Raw genomic sequence first — 20491 nt, 5'->3', positions numbered from 1 at the left:
AAGTAGTTTTCCTCCCAACAGAAGATTTATTTTAAAATTTACCAAATAAATTCCATTTGAAACAGAAATCATTCCAGTCTATACTGGGTCTCTATTCTCGTACATGCTATTTCTCTCACATTTTCCCCCAAACCTGATTCCTTTGGAGTCAGGTTTTTATTGCAGGATTAGCCACCATTTGCTATTTTGTAGGAGGGGGCTAGAAGAAAACCTGAATTATACTGTAACACTGAAAGTGATCACAGAATCAGCCTCTTACCTTACACTAATAAACTTCATGTGCAATTTCCTTGTTGCTGGTAACAATTTCTTCAAAGATTACAAACTATAAACCTTTAGGGCAGTTTTCTCTTAATTCCCATTTTCACCCAGTGAGCTCTGTGTGAAGTCACATTCGACCATAACCTAGGAGCCTTCCATTTCTGAAGGTTCATTTCTCCCTGGGTCTTCTCCCAGAAGTGTGGGTGGAAGGGGTCTCACACTACGGGGGAAGGCTGCATCATGAGAAAAACCACCTGTGCTCTACTTTCACACTTTCTAATCTTTCAGAGTAGCAGGAGGCGGAACAGTGAGACACATGCATTAGACTCAAGAGCAAAACTAAGAGACCAAACCACAGACTCTGGACTCAGCATTCATGTATCCTGCAGTCTGAACTTGGAATCTGTTACATTCCCTCATTGGCTACCATCATTTAACCAACACAGAAGTGCTTCTTGTCCAGCAAGGCAGCCAGTTTGGGACCCATAGGCATGGCATGGCTCTGAAGGAATCAGCTGTTTCTCTCTGTGCTTCAGGAAACTTGGGATCCAAATGGTAAAAGACAGTTGTTCCCAGTTTCATCATGGCATCCTTTAGAAGTGTGAGCAATTCTAAAAACAGTTTACCTTGGCCACAGGTCACCATAGCATCCATCTCTGGGGTGAAAATCAACCACTAAAACCTCTCATTTCTACCTGAGTTCTTGTCAAATCTTTGACCTTAGTTGTAGCAATTTTACACGGCTCTGGCGTAGAATTCTTCACCAACCACACGACATACCAGTAGCGATACTGAGGTAGAACTCCCCCAAATATGCCCTTTTGTTTCTTTAATCTGGTGCAACAGATTTAAATAAGGGACTAAATTCAGGTGCGGCTTAGAATCCCTCTAAGACACCAAATGTCAGGTATCTACTCAAAATGGGTGTCTTTCTGCAGCTCTATCACATTCCTCATGGATGTCATTTCCTACACATTTACAGCATCTCCCAGGAGTGAGCTGAACAGAAATGTCACTTCCATTTTTCCCATCTCTACCTAGGAAGGGATTGCATTTCCCAAATAAGAGGCAACATGCACCTGATTAGGAAGGGAAGATCTTCAGGAGCAACCTCCTGCAGGGCATGGGCCACAACTGCTTTGGGAGGCAAATGAATGGGTCTTTTGCTTAGTTCCAAATCATTTACTAGAGAATCCTCTTCCCAGCCCCTTCGGGAAATATTGACCTTACCAACTGAAGAACAGGGGGATAGAGATGGTGATGGAGAATCCCTCTGATTTACCCTATGTTCTTCTGTTGTTACAGAGGGGAAAAGACATTTTTCCCTATCCCTTCCCTATTCCTGCTCTTTGTTATACTTCAATATATTTTAAGGGAGGAAAACGGGAGGAAAAATATCTGCTTTCAGGAAAACGTGAAGCAACAGCGCTCTGAACTGTGACAACTGGGAATGAAACAATATGATCCTGGTGGGGGAACTTGATGACTAACACTTGTTTTTAAATGGGGGAACAGTATAACTGTGATGCTCAGGCTTTGTTTAGACTAGGACATGTGATGGAGTTTAGGTCAGGTCAAGGGGAAAGCTAATGCCAACCACTGCACCTCGGCTGCATCTGCACGACAACTGTAATTGTCTTTTAACACCAAGATCACTAACTTGAGCAGCCAACGCCATGTACAGTCCTAGTGGATGTAAGGCACGGGTAGTTTTTGCCTCAGTGTAGCTTGTTGGGAACAAACCTCTCTCCCCCACCTGGAGCTGATGAACATTCCTGGCTGGAGGGACACACGCTCCTTTGACCCAAAAGGAAAGGAGTTGATAGAAAACATCACAGGATTGACCCCAAAGAAGGGTGAGTTGCAAAAGGCAGGAGCAGGCAACTCATCTGTGGGAGCTGAGTAACCACGGTGAAGATGGGGCACAGATCACTAAGTGGGAATTAGCAAATGTGATTTAAAAGAAAAAAATACCTTTGGCCAGCCCTAGTCAAGGCATTTGTTACAGATCACTCCCATGTGGATTTTCTGATGTCTAATAAGGGTTGAGCGCTGATTGAAGCTTCTCCCACACTCAGAGCACGTGTAGGGCCTCTCTCCTGTGTGGATTCGCTGATGTGTGATAAGGGCTGAGCTTTGATTGAAGTGTTTGCCACACTCACGGCATCCATAAGGTTTCTCACCCGTATGGATTCGCCGATGTGTGATAAGGTGTGAGCTCCGATTGAAGCGTTTCCCACACTCAGAGCATCCGTAAGGTTTCTCACCCGTGTGGATTTTCCGATGTGTAATAAGGTGTGAGCTCTGCTTGAAGTGTTTCCCACACTCAGGGCAGCCATAAGGTTTGTCATCTATGTGGATTCTCTTATGTGCAATGAGATGCGAGCTCCGCTTGAAGCATTTCCCACACACACAGCATGCGTAAGGTTTCTCACACATGTGGATTCTCTGATGTGTGAGAAGGTCCGAGCTCCCTTTGAAGCTTTTCCCACACTCGAGGCATGTGTAGCGTGTTCCTTCCAAGTTCATTCTCTCACGTGTAATAAGGTCTGACTGGCTACCGAAGTTTTCCTCTGGCCTCTGCTGACTCTCACAGGCTTTTGTTTTTTCTGGGCGTGCACAGCTCCCAGAATCATTCCCTTTGGACCTTCCTGACAACATCCCATGGGCTTCTACTCGCTCAGCATCTTCCTGCTGGGGTTCCTCCTCGTTTTCACTCACCATCCCAACACCTGACGGGAGACCGAGAGAATCCAGACGTAAGTCTCTGCCTGCGCCAGAGAGAAAGGAAATCTCAGAGAGAAGAATGGAAAAAGGGATGAAGGAACCAAAATGTGTACAGGACAGATCAAACCTATCAGGAGCTGATTTTCCCTTCAACCTTCCCCAGAGGAAAGAAAGGAAGGGATCAGTTCTGGGTCCGTATGTCAGAAGAAATCTCAGGGGACATCGAGATTGGGGAGGGACCTGCTGCCAGTTGTCAGTCAGGATAGGTGGGAAGCCATGAGTGACCTCTGCCTAACGATTCTACATCTGCAGGGAACAATCCTGAACTTGGAGAGCTCACAAGGTCTTTGTAGGGCATCCCAAATGTTTCCTGTATTCACCGACAGTTTTGGGGTTGGTTTAACCAATGCCTCACCTATGCAGGCAGCTCTCGGGAGCACTTTTTTCTTAGAGCCATGAAGGTCTGGGACCCACGGCTCCTCCCCTCGTTCCAGCTGCGAGATCACATCAGTTCTGGAAACTGGAAACCCTGCTCAAGGCAAAGAAAACAAGGGAGGTCAGTGGAATTTGTGGGATACTTGTCACAAAGAATATTCCATGCTTTTAAGCCCAGCTCACTTTTAAGTAGTAACGTCCCAAGGCCGGCTTCCTTGGCTCAAAGTGCCAGGAGATGATTATTATAAATCATATTCATTACCTTAGTGCCTAAGGGCCAACTAACAGTGGGTCCTCATTTTGCTAGGCACAGTACAAACCGAGAAGCGTTGATGGCCCGTGCCCTGAAGAAGTTACAATCTAAATAGACAAGGCAGACACAGAATGGGGGAAGAGGTAGAACCCACCAGCAGAGTGAACTCCGTGAAGGCAGAGTGGCAGATCTGATCAACACAGGCCTAGATCTTGAGACTATCGGATTTAATGTTCCAACCAGGGCCAGTGTTTTCCGGAAATTGTCGCTAGGACTGCATTTTTTCCCAAAATTACTCTTTGTTTCTGGAATCACCGTTAATATCCGGAATTGCTGATCAGAGGGTGGGTGGGGCATGCAGGGTCACAATCCCCCAGATTTCTCCCTGGAGACACCCGTCTCCTCCCCAGGGCACAGGCTGGCTGCGGTTGAGACTTGATGCCAATTTCTTCCCTCCTCATACAAGTCTGGGATCGGCAGTGAGATGCCAGGCTCTCTCATCATGCTGCAGAGAGGACGGCACTCACAGCTGCTCGCGGCTGTGTCCACAGCACCTCTCCCCTGCTCATCTCCCCTGTACACAGCTGGTTCATGCCCCGTCTCTCCAGCGCACAGCTGGCTCTAGGCTCTCAATGCCCAGTATCTGAGCCCCACCGCCCCCACACAGCCGGCTCCTGTCCCCTCCCCCCAAGGCACTTTCAGGCTTTAAAGGATTAGATATTGCTCACGTTTGTCAATTACTCTCTTTTCATTGCCTGCAAACTCTTGCCCTAATTATGACTGTTATCTGTATATCTAAGCCAGCCCTTGAAAGCATGAATTCTTCACAGACTATGATGCCGAGATGCGCCACATGATACCAGGAAGGGCTGCGGGATGGGTTTCCTGTGCAAGCTGGTATCGCTACGGGGTGATGAATGCCAGATCTCAAGGCTGGTTATGCAGAGCTCCACCTTTTGAAGCTTTACCCAATGCAGAAAGGGAGTCACCCTCATTCAGGAGACTGAAGACGACAGACTTTTGGGGGATAAACAGCTGAGTTTGAGCTGACTGAGGGGGGTCTTTCTGGGCTACAAACTCACAGGACCTGATAACCACCAGGAGGTAACCCTTTAAGAAAGGTTTTAATACACTTTGGAACCGATCAGGGATTCCCATGAGGACCGCTGAGGGAATGAAGGTAAACACGCATTTGGATGCTCTTCTTCTTTTATGAGAATGGGAACAGGATAGCAGGATAGCACCATATTGCAGCCCATTGGAAAACATAATCCCAACTACACATATAAAATGATGGGCTCTAAATGAGCTGTTTCCACTCAACAGAGGGATCTTGGAGTCACTGGGCACAGTTCTCTGAAAACATCAACTCAGTGTGCCACGGCAGTCAAAAAGCAAAGAGAATGTTGGGAATCATTCTGAAATGGATAGATAAGAAGACAGAAAATATCCTATCGCCTCTATATAAACCCATGGTACACCCACATCTCGAATACTGCCTGCAGATGTGGTTGCCCCATCTCAAAAAAAGATATATTGGAATTGGAAAAGGTTCAGAAAAGGGCAACCCAAATGATTACAGGTATGAAACTCTTCTGTACGGGGAAAGATTAAAAAGACCGGGACTATTCAGCTTGGAAAAGAGACAAAGGGGGGATATGAGAGAGGTCTATAAAATCAAAACTGCCATGGAGAAAGTAAATAAGGACGTGTCATTTACTCCTTCTCATAACGCAAGGACTAGGAATCACCCAATCAAATTAATAGGCAGCAGGTTTATAAGAAACAAAAGGAAGTATTTCTTCACACAATGCACAGTCAACCTGGGGAACTCCTTGCCAGAGGACGTTGTGAAGGACAAGATTATAACAGGGTTACAAAAAAAACAAAAACACCATGAGAAATCTATTGAGGACAGGTCCGTGAATGGTTATTAGCCAGGATGGGCAGGGATGGTGTCCCTAACTTCTCTTTTTCATAAGCTGTGAATGGGTGACAGGAGATGAATCACTTCATGATTCCCTGTTCTGTTCATTCCCTCTGGGACACCTGGCGCTGGTCACTGTCGGAAGACAGGACACTGGGCTAGATGGACCTTTGGTCTGTCCCAGTGTGGCCATTCTGAAATACCAGGGAACCTAGTGAGTCCAGTGCAATGGGAGGGAGTAGGAAAATCCCTGGCTGTGGAGAACACTGGGAAATTAGAAACTATCATTCAGAAGCAACAGACTCTAAATAGTCTAGAAAAGCAGAATGTGAAAAATAAGAATAAGAATCGGGGTCATGTGACTTCAGGAATGAGGGACTCAAAAAACCAAGTCTGCAGAGAAGAGAGATTGTGATTAGTGCACATGGGGATGGGGGGAGCAACTCTCCAGGTCTCAAGGATTTTCACCAGCAACCGAGGCCATTGTCCCATGCACGGGGCAATCCGGAGCAGTGAGGAGTTGTGTCATCTGTAATCCTGGCTGAGTTTCAATGTTCTGCTGCTGGAGCTCCCTTGTCTGGATTCCCCCAGCCAGCATTCAAGGTCTGTGTGATCAGTAACCCTGGACCAGCCGCTCTGACCCCAGCAGCCTGCTTCTTACACCCCAAGCACATTCTGGTCTGGGTGGAGAAGGCTCAGGGTTTGAGAGAAGGCCAGGGGTAGGAAGCTTCTGTTCGTTATGCTGGACCTAACCCCCCATTTTATTTGTGCAAACAGGAGATATTTGACACTGTGCGATTCTGCTCCTGTGCTCTCTTCCCACAGCGTTCAGCAGCAGGGGAGGGTCGCTGGTCGTGTGTGTGTCACTGGCATGCTGGGGTGATGCTGGAACAGGACAGAGCAGAGGTGGCATTGTGGGGGTGGCGGGAAACTCATCTCTTCCGTTCCCCTCCCAAGAAACGAGGGGACAGGAATCCTTACCCAGCGAGGTCACATTCTCATAGGTTTCCTGCATGACGTCTCTGTAGAGGGCTCTCTGAGCGGGGTCCAGCAGAGCCCACTCTTCCCTGGTGAAATACACAGCCACCTCCTCGAAGGTCACCGTCCCCTGAAAGAGCCAGAGCCCCACACTCAGGACCTGCTGCTCCACTCACAGCCCCACTATTCGTGGGGGAGAGGAGCCAATGAAACGGAAACTCTGGGTGGACCACAGTCAACAGAGTCCCACCCCCACCCCGCTCAGAGCAGCCACGAAACACCAGGGTGAGGGGGCGAAGAGACACCCCTCCTCTCTCCCAGCAGATCCATCACAAACCTACTAGCCACAGACTGATACCGGAGATGCTGCCCCGAGCAGGGTCTAGGGAGAGATCTCTTGTAGGAAGCCCAACACCCTCCTCCTTGTGAAAAGAAAAGGAGGACTTGTGGCACCTTAGAAACTATCCAATTTATTTGAGCATAAGCTTTCGTGAGCTACAGCTCACTTCATCGGATGCAAACTGTGGAAAGTGTAGAAGAGCTTTTTATATACACACAAATCATGAAAAAAATACCTCCTCCCACCCCACTCTCCTGCTGGTAACAGCTTATCTAAAGTGATCACTCTCCTTACAATGTGTATGATAATCAAGGTGGCCCATTTCCAGCACAAATCCAGGGTTTAACAAGAACGTCGGGGGGGTGGGGGGCAGGAAAAAACAAGGGGAAATAGGTTACCTTGCATAATGACTTAGCCACTCCCAGAGCTGGATATGAGGCAGGGGAATCTCTCCTAAGCCTGACTGGTGGCTTCCCCCTTCGTATTTCAAGGCACCCGCTGGTTAGTTGGGTCAGGCTCCAGCACTAGGAGTCTGGTCCTTTTTCCCAGCCCCATCTCGGTAGGTTATTTTCTGTTCACCAGATTGGAGCATTTCCACCTCCGAACCTCATGGGTCTCTTCCCAGAATCGAGGCCACTTATTAAACAACTCCCAGCAGGTCTGCCACCCCCTGGCCTCCTCCCTTTCTTCACCCTGTGCATTTCCTACCCCGCTCCAACCTCCAAACCAGATGGTGCAAACCTTCCCCTCTCCCGTGTATTTGCTGTCCCTCTCCCTCCTGCAGGAACAGATCAGAACCCCCCACAATAATCCCTACCTAAGCTGGCTCCTCTGCAGCCATGTCGCTCCCTTGTCCCATGGGAGGACGGGATGAACCGGAAAGAAACATGAGCGTCGTTCTGCAACCTGGCCGGGCAAGAAGGGCTGTTGTGGAAGTTTAGGAACGGGCATTAGTTCATTTCACATCACGCTTCCCCCAGGCTCTTTCCCTGCAGAGCGAGATCCGAGATTCTGCCGTGCTGAGAAAATGCTCAATCTCTGGATTACAGCAGAGACCTGGCCCCTCCTGCCAGGCTAGGCCCACAGACACACTTTTAACCTCCTTTCTCCCTCCCGCATCCCAAAACAAAGTCTCTGAATGCAATCCTAGAAAAAAGCAGAACCAAAGGAGTCCCTTTCGAGGATTCCCTCTGACACTGACCCCACGGCAGCCACACCCCAGCAGGAGGGACATGGAGTCAGGAACTGGGTTTTCCTCTCTCTCATCCTCGTCTTGTCCACAGGAAAGTGATTCTCCCCACAGTGCAGTAATACATCTGTCTGGGCAGATGAGAGAGCTGGAAATCTCTTTCAAAACTCTTTTATCCCACGGACCCTGTCAGTCTCTCTATCTCCTTTTCCCTGTGCCCTCTCCATGCCTGTCTGCAAGGAAACTCTCATTCCTGGGTTGTTTGCTCCCCCATGGCTGGATTTGCTCCTGCAAATGGCAGGAGAAATGGGGTGGGGGGCTGTTTGTGTAGAGTCATTTTATAGTCCTTCACTGCCTGCCTGGGAATTCCCCATTGCCTGCCTAGGACCCCCACCTGCCCTCCACCAGGATCTGCCAGGCCATTTGCCTGGGACCCCCTCCTCCAACCAGCAGGACCCCCTGACACTTTACAGGAGGACTCCTCACTCTGCGCCAGGGACCGCCCCACCACAGCTCTGTGCACTGGGCATGGCAATGGTCCCAGGAGCCAGCTGGGCAATCCCAGACAGAGCCCCTGGCACAGCACCAGGCAGCGTCTAATCCCCTGCCCCACCTGCCCAAGAGACCCCCACCCCCTCTGGTCTGCAGCCAACAGACCCCCAGCCATACCCACCTCCAGGACCCATAGCCTTAGGGCTGGGCACATCAGAACTACTCCCCGAAACCCCAAACCCTCCAGAACCCACTAACCTGACTAGGGCCCCCCCTGCCCAGCCACCCAGAGGCCTCCCCCTACCACAATGCCCCTTCAGCTCCCGCTGCAATCTCCCCACACAGACACCTGCCCCCCCCCCAGCAACAATGTTCTCTCACAGTGTCTGGTAAGTGGATAGAAAGTTATCACCACCCCCTGCTGGCCAGTCACACAGGCAGAGGGAGCCCGGGGGGACGCCTCTTTAACAGGAGAAGGGAAGCCATGGAGGGCTAAAATAAGTAAGACATTTCCATACTCTGTCACTAGCAAATAATGGCCACCGTGGATCCACCCCAGAGTTGGCTACAGCTTTGCACTGCGGGAAGCCCCACCTCACGGAGACCCTTTGTCATGGGGTTTGGGATACTTCTGGACCCACGCTGCACTCAGAGGGACCTCCTCATCCCGTGCCAGCTGGAGAAAAGAAAAGGGTCCAGCCAACTCTCCTATTACCAACTGGGAACCACCCATCCCCCAAACAGGGGGAGGCCCCTGGCTTTGATGGGTATTGAATATATGGCTAGTCTCTTTTATCAGTAAACATTTTTAACAGAGAGAAAGGAGGGAACAAATGATTCTCAAAGGAGAGGGAAAGATGATCATTGTTGCAGGGGGGTTAATTTCCCAACCAGGATGGAGAAGGACTCAGGGTGACAGGTTCCCCCCAAAGAAGGACAAGTTGCTAGGATTTAGAGACATGGGGAACAGCCCCAAACCCAAGAGGACTTTTAATTGACATTTGATAATGACATCGTAAGAGGGAAACCTGAGATTTGAGATCAGTGTTCAGCAATGAAAGAGAAAGGTTGGAAATCTGAGGGATTTTGGATCCATTTATGCAAATTATAGAGAGGAAAGTGGAAAATGAGAGGGATTTTATCGCAGTTGTTGATAGGAGGTAAAAGCTGAGTGTATTTCCCACCACTATTTGGTCAATGAATAGAGCGGAAATGGGCAACATTGGCAAATGTTTTGGATCCATATTCAGGAATCTGAGAAAAGGTGTAAATCTGAGATTTTCGTCGTAATTTATCATTACAGAGACAGGGAAAGCTCTCAGGGGCATATTCAATTAGAAGTAGACAACTAGAGTAAAAGTGGGGCAAACGTTGAGGGTATTTTTGAGGAATCTTTGAGACGTACAGAGAAAACGTGTCACAAACTACGCAACTGAGAACATGGGATAAACGCCAGGACCGGGGGGGCTTTTATGTGGCTATTAAAGAACTAGCTGGAAAAGGGGGGACCGTTTGTGATATAAAATCCAGCCTGTCCAATACATAAGCAGAAAGTGATGGTCCCCCCCCCACGGCCCCCGTTCACCTGGGCAGCAGGGAGCCCTCTGAGGGGCTGACTGGAGGGGGCGGGGGGGGCGCTGGAGGGCTCCCTGGGGGCGGGGAGGGGGCGGCAGTGGGGGATGGGCAGGTAGGGGGCAGAGAGTCACTTTCCTGCCCCCCCCGCCCAGCGCTCCCCCACCGGGGTCTCCCACTCACCGGAGCACGGGGGGGTTAATGACGGGCCCCACCCCGCACAGACCCCGGAGGGGAGCCGCAGCTGCTCCTCCTACAGATCCGACACGAGGCAGCGCCTGCTCTGCTCCAGGCCCCGCCCCCGACGCTGCCCCGCCCCTGTCTGCTCCAGGCCCCGCCCCCAGACGCTGCCCCGCCCCCGGTCAGCTCCAGGCCCCGCCCCCAGGCGCTGTCTCGTGTCGGGTCTCTCGGAGGAGCAGCTGCGGCTCCGCTCCGGGGTCTGTGCTGGGGGGGCCCGTCATTAACCCCCCCGTGCCCGGCCGGGGGGGGCTTTCTCCAGCTGGGACCAGCCCCGGGCTCTGCCCGCCCGCGACCTGGTGAGTGGGAGACCCCGCGGGGGGGGGAGCGCTGGTGGGGGGGCAGGAAAGTGACTCTCTGCCCCCGGCACGGCTGGGATTGGGGGGGGCAGAGACTGGGGCCCGGCGGGCGGGGTCCCTTGGGGGGTGTTGGGGGGAGAAGCCGGAGTTGCGTGGGGGGGGGGGGTTGAACTGTCTCTGTGCAGCCAGGAAATTCCCGGGGGGGAAGTGGGGGGCGGCGGGGGAGTTAATTGGATCCCCTCTCCCCCCACGGGCACAAATGCCCCCCAGTTTTCCCCTTTTCCCTCTCGGTAGCTCCCCCCACCCCCCCATTGATCCGCTCTCTGGTCTCCCCTGATCCCCCCCCCCCCGTCTCTCCCTCCTCCTCACATGTCCATTGAAACTCCCCTCCCGTGGGGGGGGGCGGGATTTCCCTCCTCCCCCGTTTTATCCGCAGCGATTTGTCCCGGTGTCGGTGGGAAGTTGGAGCCCGGAGCCATCCCCCAACCTGGCTGCCCCGGCGTGGGGGTGGGAGGAGACACCGGGTCTCTGCCGGGGAGGGGAAGGGAGGGGACGTGTCCCCCATGGGGCTGCCCCCGATCCCCGCTTCCGAGTCCCACTTGCTGCCCCCAACTGCCGCACCGTTGCCCCCAGCCCCCACCTGCCCCCACCTGCCCATCCCCCACTGCCGCCCCCTCCCCGCCCCCAGGGACCCCTCCAGCTCCCCCCCCCCGCCCCCTTCAGTCAGCCCCTCAGAGGGCTCCCTGCTGCCCAGGTGAACGGGGGCCGGGGTGGGGACCATCACTTTCTGTTTATGTATTGGACAGGCTGGATTTTATATGACAAACGGTCCCCCTTTTCCAGCTCATTATTTAATAGCCACATAAAATCCCCCCCCCCCCCCCGGTCTTGGCGTTTATCCCATGTTCTCAATTGCGTAGTTTGTGACACGTTTTCTCTGTACGTCTCAAAGATTGATAAAAAAAAGTTTGCCCCACTTTTACTCTAGTTGTCTACTTCTAATTGAATATGCCCCTGAGAGCTTTCCCTGTCTCTGTGATTAGAAATTACGACGAAAATCTCAGATTTACACCTTTTCTCAGATTCCTGAATATGGATCTCAAACGTTTGCCAATGTTGCCCATTTCCGCTCTATTCATTGACCAAATAGTGGTGGGAAATACACTCAGCTTTTACCTCCTATCAACAACTGCTATAAAATCCCTCTCATTTTCCACTTTCCTCTCTATAATTTGCATAAATGGATCCAAAATCCCTCAGATTTCCCTCCTTTCTCTTCCATTTCTGAACACTGATCTCAAATCTCAGTTTTCCCTCTTACGATGTCATCATCAAATGTCAATTAAAAATCCTCTTGGGTTTGGGGCTGTTCCCCATGTCTCTAAATCCTAGCAACTTGTCCTTCTTTGGGGGAACCTGTCGCCCTGAGTCCTTCTCCATCCTGGTTGGGAAATTAATCCCCCTGCAACAATGATCATCTTTCCCTCTCCTTTGAGAATCATTTGTTCCCTCCTTTCTCTCTGTTAAAAATGTTTGCTGATAAAAGAGACTAGCCATAGATTCAATACCCATCAAAGCCAGGGGCCTCCCCCTGTTTGGGGGATGGGTGGTTCCCAGTTGGTAACAGGAGAGTTGGCTGGACCCTTTTCTTTTCTCCAGCTGGCACGGGATGAGGAGGTCCCTCTGAGTGCAGCGTGGTTCAGAAATATCCCAAACCCCATGACAAAGGGTCTCCGTGAGGTGGGGCTTCCCGCAGTGCAAAGCTGTAGCCAACTCTGGGGTGGATCCACGGTGGCCATTATTTGCTAGTGACAGAGTATGGAAATGTCTTACTTATTTTGGCCCTCCATGGCTTCCCTTCTCCTGTTAAAGAGGCGTCCCCCCGGGCTCCCTCTGCCTGTGTGACTGGCCAGCAGGGGGTGGTGATAACTTTCTATCCACTTCTCAGACACTGTGAGGGAACACTGTTGCTGGGGGGGGCAGGTGTCTGTGTGGGGAGATTGCAGCGGGAGCTGAAGGGGCATTGTGGTAGGGGGAGGCCTCTGGGTGGCTGGGCAGGGGGAGCCCTAGTCAGGTAGGTGGGTTCTGGAGGGTTTGGGGTTTCGGGGAGTAGTTCTGATGTGCCCAGCCCTAAGGCTATGGGTCCTGGAGGTGGGTATGGCTGGGGGCCTGTTGGCTGCAGACCGGTGGGGGTGGGGGTCTCTTGGGCAGGTGGGGCAGGGGATTAGACGCTGCCTGGTGCTGTGTCAGGGGCTCTGTCTGGGATTGCCCAGCTGGCTCCTGGGACCATTGCCATGCCCAGTGCACAGCGCTGTGGTGGGGCGGTCCCTGGCGCAGAGTGAGGGGTCCTCCTGTAAAGCGTCAGGGGGTCCTGCTGGGAGGAGGAGGGGGTCCCAGGCAAATGGCCTGGCAGATCCTGGTGGAGGGCAGGTGGGGGTCCTAGGCAGGCAATGGGGAAATCCCAGGCAGGCAGTGAAGGACTATAAAATGACTCTACACAAACAGCCCCCCACCCCATTTCTCCTGCCATTTGCAGGAGCAAATCCAGCCATGGGGGAGCAAACAACCCAGGAATGAGAGTTTCCTTGCAGACAGGCATGGAGAGGGCACAGGGAAAAGGAGATAGAGAGACTGACAGGGTCCGTGGGATAAAAGAGTTTTGAAAGAGATTTCCAGCTCTCTCATCTGCCCAGACAGATCTATTACTGCACTGTGGGGAGAATCACTTTCCTGTGGACAAGACGAGGATGAGAGAGAGGAAAACCCAGTTCCTGACTCCATGTCCCTCCTGCTGGGGTGTGGCTGCCGTGGGGTCAGTGTCAGAGGGAATCCTCGAAAGGGACTCCTTTGGTTCTGCTTTTTTCTAGGATTGCGTTCAGAGACTTTGTTTTGGGATGCGGGAGAGAGAAAAGAGGTTAAAAGTGTGTCTGTGGGCTTAGCCTGGCAGGAGGGGCCAGGTCTCTGCTGTAATCCAGAGATTGAGTAGAGAGTTGACACTTTGGATGGGCTATCACCAGCAGGAGAGTGAATTTGTGTGGGGGGCCGAGGGTGAGAAAACCTGGATTTGTGCTGGAAATGGCCCAACTTGATGATCACTTTAGATAAGCTATTACCAGCAGGACAGTGGGTTGGGAGGAGGTATTGTTTCATATTCTCTGTGTGTATATAAAGTCTGCTGCAGTTTCCACGGTATGCATCCGATGAAGTGAGCTGTAGATCACGAAAGCTCATGCTCAAATAAATTGGTTAGTCTCTAAGGTCCCAGAAGTACTCCTTTTCTTTTAGCATTTTCTCAGCATGGCAGAATCTCGGATCTCGCTCTGCAAGGAAAGAGCCTGGGGAACCGTGATGTGAAATGAACTAATGCCCGTTCCCAAACCTCCACAACGGCCCTTCTCTCCCGATCAGGCTGCAGAACGACGCTCACGTTTCGTTCCGGTTCATCCCGTCCTCCCATGGGACAGGGGAGCGACATAGCTGCAGGGGAGCCAGCTCAGGTAGGGATTATTGGGGGGGTTCTGATCTGTTCCTGCAGGAGGGAGAGGGACAGCAAATACACGGGAGAGGGGAAGGTTTGCACCGTCTGGTTTGGAGGTTGGAGCGGGGCAGGAAATGCACAGGGTGGAGAAAGGGAGGAGACCAGGGGGTGGCAGACCTGCTGGGAGTTGTTTAATAAGTGGCCTAGATTCTTGGAACAGACCCATGAGGTTCGGAGGTGGAAGTGCTCCAATTTGGTGAACAGAAAATAACCCACGTAGATGGGGCTGGGAAAAAGGACCAGACTCCTAGTGCTGGAGCCTGACCCAACTAACCAGTGGGTGCCTTTAAATATGAAGGGGGAAGCCACCAGTCAGGCTTAGGGGAGATTCCCCTGCCTCATATCCAGCTCCTCACAAGGAGGAGGGTGTTGGGCTTCCTACAAGAGATCTCTCCCTAGACTCTGCTCGGGGCAGCATCTCCGGTATCAGTCTGTGGCTAGTAGGTGTGTGATGGATCTGCTGGGAGAGAGGAGGGGTGTCTCTTCGCCCCCTCACCCTGGTGTTTCCTGTGTGCTCTGAGCGGGGTGGGGGTGGGACTCTGTTGGCTGCGGTCCACCCAGAGTTTCCGTTGGATTGGCTCCTCTCCCCCGTGAATAGTGGGGCTGTGAGTGGGGCAGCAGGTCCTGCGTGTGGGGCTCTGGCTCTTTCAGGGGACGGTGACCTTCGAGGAGGTGGCTGTGTATTTCACCAGGGAAGAGGGGGCTCTGCTGGACCCCGCTCAGAGAGCCCTCTCCAGAGATGTCATGCAGGAGACCTATGAGACTGTGACCTCGCTGGGTAAGGGTTCCTGTCCCCTCGGTTCTTGGAAGGGGAACTGAAGAGATGAGGTTCACGCCACCCCCACAATGCCACCTCTGCTCTGTCCTGTTCCAGCATCACCCCAGCATGCCAGTGACACACACATGACCAGAGACCCTCCCCTGCTGCTGAACGCTGTGGGAAGAGAGCACAGGAGCAGAATCGCACAGTGTCAAATATCTCCTGTTTGCACAAGTAAAACAGGGGGTTAGGTCCAGCATAACGAGCAGAAGCTTCCTACCCCTGGCCTTCTCTCAAACCCTGAGCCTTCTCCACCCAGACCAGAAAGTGCTTGGGGTGTAAGAAGCAGGCTGCTGGGGTCAGAGCGGCTGGTCCAGGGTTACTGATCACACAGACCTTGAATGCTGGCTGGAGGAATCCAGACAAGGGAGCTCCAGCAGCAGAGCATTGAAACTCAGCCAGGATTACAGATGACACAACTCCTCACTGCTCCGGATTGCCCCGTGCATGGGACAATGGCCTCGGTTGCTGGTGAAAATCCTTGAGACCTGGAGAGTTGCTTCCCCCATCCCCATGTGCACTAGCCACAATCTACCTTCTCTGCAGACTTGGTTTTTTGAGTCCCTCGTTCCTGAAGTCACATGACCCCGATTCTTATTTTTCACATTCTGCTTTTCTAGACTATTTAGAGTCTGTTGCTTCTGAATGATAGTTTCTAATTTCCCAGTGTTCTCCACACCCAGGGATTTTCCTACTCCCTGCCATTGCAGTGGACTCATTAGATTCCCTAGTATTTCAGAATGGCCACACTGGGACAGACCAAAGGTCCATCTAGCCCAGTGTCCTGTCTTCCGACAGTGACCAGCACCAGGTGTCCCAGAGGGAATGAACAGAACAGGGAATCATGAAGTGATTCATCTCCTGTCACCCATTCACAGCTTATGACAAACAGAAGTTAGGGACACCATCCCTGCCCATCCTGGCTCATATACCATTCACGGACCTGTCCTCAATAGATTTCTCATGGTGTTTTTTTTTTTTTTTTTTTGTAACCCTATTATAATCTTGGCCTTCACAACGTCCTCTGGCAAGGAGTTCCCCAGGTTGACTGTGTGTTGTGTGAAGAAATACTTCCTTTTGTTTCTTATAAACCTGCTGCCTATTAATTTGATTGGGTGATTCCTAGTCCTTGTGTTCTGAGAAGGAGTAAATAACACTTCCTTCTTTACTTTCTCCACAGCAGACATGCTTTTATAGACCTCTCTCATATGCCCTCTTGTCTCTTTTCCAAGCTGAAAAGTCCCAGTCTTACATATCTCTCCTCATACAGAAGCTGTTTCGTACTCCTAGTCCGGGTTTTTTTTGCCCTTTTCTGAACCTTTTCCAATTGCAATGTATCTTTTTTGAGATGGGCCGACCACATCTGCACACAATATTCAAGATGTGGGTGTACCATGGATTTATATAGAGGCAAGTGTAGCCAGACAGACAGCGCCCCCCCGCCCCCAGACCAGCATTGCTGGAAACACAGGAGGAAGCAGGAACAGGGCACTTAACATATATTCCAGCACAGCCTTTGAAGCTGTGAAAGCACAGGTGTGCTGCTACAATGTGCCTCTGGGAACAGATAGGACGATTAAGCTCACAGCAGGCAGAGGCCCTGTGACAGACATGGCTCTTAGCCCCTACTAAATAGCGTGATGCACACACCCCAACATCCTAGGTGGGAAAATATTTACCCTGATAAAAGAAATGTCCAGTAGTCAACACTTATTGTTTCTCTCCCTTGCAAGTGTAAACTACTCTTGCGAAAGCTGGCGTCACCCAGACAGACCAGCCTCAATTTGGCATAAGAAAGGAGAAAGAGAATAAAGGAGTACAGAGGTATAAGTAGGGGACCTACAGCACCATGATTTTTGAGTGCTTTTCACTATCTATCTGCGGGTCAGATAAGTGACAGCCTCCCAAGACTTCTGCAGCTAAGAGGGTCCCTACGCCTTGTCCCTTATTCATCTTTCCGCGGAATTGAGTGACCGATCCTGGCTTGGCACCGCTGGAATCGAGAGATGCAAGGAGGGTAAGAAGCACCCACACCTGATCTCCTATCTTTAGTGTACACATATTTTGAAATAGAGCTCTATACGTTGTTTTCTTTCTTTGGGATTGTGGCTTCAGTTTTGTAACTTGTTTGTGTGTGTAACATCTCTACATTTAAATAAGTAGGCACTAGCAATTTTGTAACCACATGATTAGAATCTAGCTTAATAAATTTTGGTAACCATTTATGCATAAGCCTGACTTGTTTTCTCTGGTTTACTGTAAAGCAGCCGACACAATTAAAGAACCTCAGCCGTTTTGGCTCTAAAGCCTGGCCATTAGGTGAGAGTACTAAGAGCCTAGCGTTGAGTTGTGCCGCCTCCACGGGGCAAACTCTTGGGGCACCTGTCAGTCAATCCTGGCTGCCCGCTGCGAAGGAGCTCTGAGCTCTAGCAGTTAAAGTCACGGGTGTGGAGATGCTCTTAGTGCTGCCATTGGGGCACCTGTCAGTCAGTATTGACTGCCCACTGCGAAGGAGCTCTGAGCTCTAGCAGTTAAAGTCACGGGTGGTTAGGACCTTGGGGCATCCGTCAGCCTAGCCCGGGCTGCCCGCCGCGAAGGGACAGTGCGTCCTAGCGGTTAAAGTCACGGATGGTATAAACGGGCATAGCTGGCACCTCACCAAACATCCTTGGCCGTCGGCTAACACAGCCCCAATGAGCCACTTGGTGTGAGAGCTCGGACCTGCCCCTGTCCCAGAAGGAGGGGGTCATCTGCGAGGGGACTGCACCACTGACCTATCAGCTCTTAACACCCAAACTTTCAGTCACTCTATCATCAGTGCCTGTGCGTGTAATTTAAACAGCAAAACCAGCATCACTGGGCTAGACCAAAGGTCCACCTATCTCTGTATCTTGTCTTCTGACAGCAGCCAGTACCAGGTGCCCCAAAAGCCACTCAACAAGGCACCACTGGGAGTTGAACCCAGGATCTCCTGTTTACAAGACAGGTGCTTTAGCCAGCTAAGCCATGGTGCCCGTCTCTGGCTAACGTATGGTGTCTGCCCACACCTGACTCCCTGCCAACGCCCCCCACGGCCGGACAAGCGTTGCTTGTGTTGGATTCTGTAAAGCAGAGAAGCAGGTGAAGTTTTGCTCCCAAGGTGTGTGTGTGATTCTTTGGACAAGTCTGCGCTACAAAATTAAGTCAGTGTAACGACATTACTTTGCGGGGTAAAAAATTTAACCCCCCTGAGCAATGCCATTATGCCAACCTAATCCCAGTGTAGATAGCACTGGATTAACAGGGGGACTTCTTCCCACCCACTCTGTCTCCGTTGGCTGAGGCCTGCTGGTCCACCTTTCGCTCGCTCCTCTCCTCCCCCAAGGCCTCATTGCCGGCTGCTCGTGTCTCTCCGCTCCCTACCCCACGGTCTGCCTGCCACCCACACTTCTCTGCCCCCTCTCCTGAGACAGACTCTGCCTGCCACCCACACTTCTCTGAGCCCTCCCATGAGACCTGCCCAGCCTGCCACACACTCCTCTCTGTCCCCTCCCCTCACCTGCCCTGAGAACCGCTCACACCTCTCTGCCCCTCCCACGAGGCACCTGCCCAGAGGAAGTTGTGGCTCTACAGTTTCAGGGCCTGAGCATCCTTGGCCCCAGTGGGAGCCAGGCTACGTCTACACGACAGAGTTATGCTGCTTTAGTTAAAGCGTTTTAATTAAGTCGCTGTTGCATGTCCACACTAGGCTGCTTGTGTCACCGGAGCGCATCCAGGCTTGCAGCTCTTGGATCGCCACAGAGAGCAGTGCATTGTGGGACGCTATCCCACTGTACAACTGGCCGCAGGGTGCTTTGGGAAGGGTTTGCAATGCCTCGTGGGCAGCCATACGAGGCAGGTTTCTCTATCCCATTGTTCCATGGGCATCCGACTCGATTGCCAGCTGCTTTTCAGCTGCCGTGGGCATGGTGGGCAGAGAGTGTGTGTGTGTTGGGGACGGACAGTGTGTGTGTTCGGGGAGCGTGTGTGTTGTGGAAGAGTGAGTGTGTTGGCACGCTGTCCCTAAGTTCAGACAGCTGCTGGAAGCAACCAGTCCTGAGTCAGGGGGAGCGGGACACCCCAGTCCTGAGTCAGGGGGAGAGGGGACACCCCAGTCCTGAGTCAGGGAGAGCAGGACAGCCCTGACATCAGCCCCCACTTCCCGCACTGGCTCAGCACAGCCCAGCAGTCTCTGTCACATACACACACTGCTGCCTGCCTGGCTGTGTGTCAGGGTGCAGGACGAGGGGGGTTTAGAGGGCCATGGGCCCAGCACTTTTTAGCAGCCCTAAGAACGGACGACGGACGGGGGAACAAGGTGGAGCCTTGGGGGAAGAGGCGTTCTGTGGGTGTGGCCTCGGAGGGAGGGAGGGGTGGCATCAGGGAGAAGGGGCGGTGTGAGATTGGGGCCTCAGGGAGAAGGGGCGGAGTGAGTGAGGGCTGGGGCGAAAGGGGTGTCATGGGGGCGTCACAGTTCGGACGCCGGTGGCCCCCCCACTGTAAGGAAGATTCCACCACCCCTGCTCTGGGTCCGAGGTGTGGTGAATTTGTCAGGTCTGAGACAGGAGTTGCTTGTGAATGACAGTGACCCCTTCGCCAATTGGCACCAATAAGCTTTTGTCACACATTGCGACGGGGCAAGGCAAGACGGCTATAGTTAAGTCGTGAGGAACAGTTATGTTAGCCCCAAGCTAAACAAATCCTTGGTACTATGGTAACCAAATGGCAGTTGTTTCAGGTTAATCAAGACACCTGGGGCCAATTAAGATCCTTCTAGAAAGCAGTGGAGATAGCTAGGTTGATTGGAACACGTGAAGCCCATCAAGGCCTGGCTGGAACAAGTGAAAAGCCTCCCAGTTCGTCAGTGAGGCACATGTGTCAGGATCTGTAGGAGGAAGCCGTGCTGTTGGAGGAACCAAGCAGTGCAAATCCACATCAGGTGCAAGGAAGGAGGCCCTGAGGTAACAGCGAAGGAGATACTGAGTGGGGGCTGCTGTGGGGAAGCGGCCCAGGGAATTGTACACATCCTATTTCCCAAAAGTCAGCTACCATAGCTGCTACTATTGGGGTCCCTGGGCTGGAGCCCAGAGTAGAGGGTAGGCCCGGGCTCCCCCCTCCCCTCCCCTCTCCTTCTTGATTAATCATGGATACTGGGAAACAGAGATTGTGCAAGGGAGGGTTGCTTCTCCTCACCTCCCTTGCTGGCTTATGATGGCTCAGTAAGCTGTGGCCCTTGCCTCTAGAGAGAGAGAAGGGCTATGTGGAGGGTCACAGTGAGCCTCTGAGGCTAGCAAAATCCACCAGGAAACGCGGGACCCATACAGACAAGGACAGAGCTTTGTCACAACATGCACTGAGCTATACCCTCACACCCTGATATAATAGAAAGACCAGCACAAAAAACA

At 52.0% G+C, this 20491-nt stretch overlaps 1 non-coding gene across 1 annotated transcript; it reads right to left on the bottom strand.

Annotated features, from left to right (window-relative positions):
* Positions 1-18008: 18008 nt before the first annotated feature.
* On the bottom strand, positions 18009-18082 carry TRNAT-UGU (transfer RNA threonine (anticodon UGU)). The gene has a single exon. It is a non-coding gene; the product is annotated as a tRNA-Thr (tRNA).
* Positions 18083-20491: the final 2409 nt, after the last annotated feature.

This window comes from Lepidochelys kempii, unplaced genomic scaffold (assembly GCF_965140285.1).
Source record: "Lepidochelys kempii isolate rLepKem1 unplaced genomic scaffold, rLepKem1.hap1 scaffold_29, whole genome shotgun sequence".
Taxonomy (NCBI): Eukaryota; Metazoa; Chordata; order Testudines; family Cheloniidae; genus Lepidochelys; species Lepidochelys kempii.
Note: the sequence above shows the minus strand (reverse complement) of the source record. Positions and strands in the feature narration are given on the sequence as shown.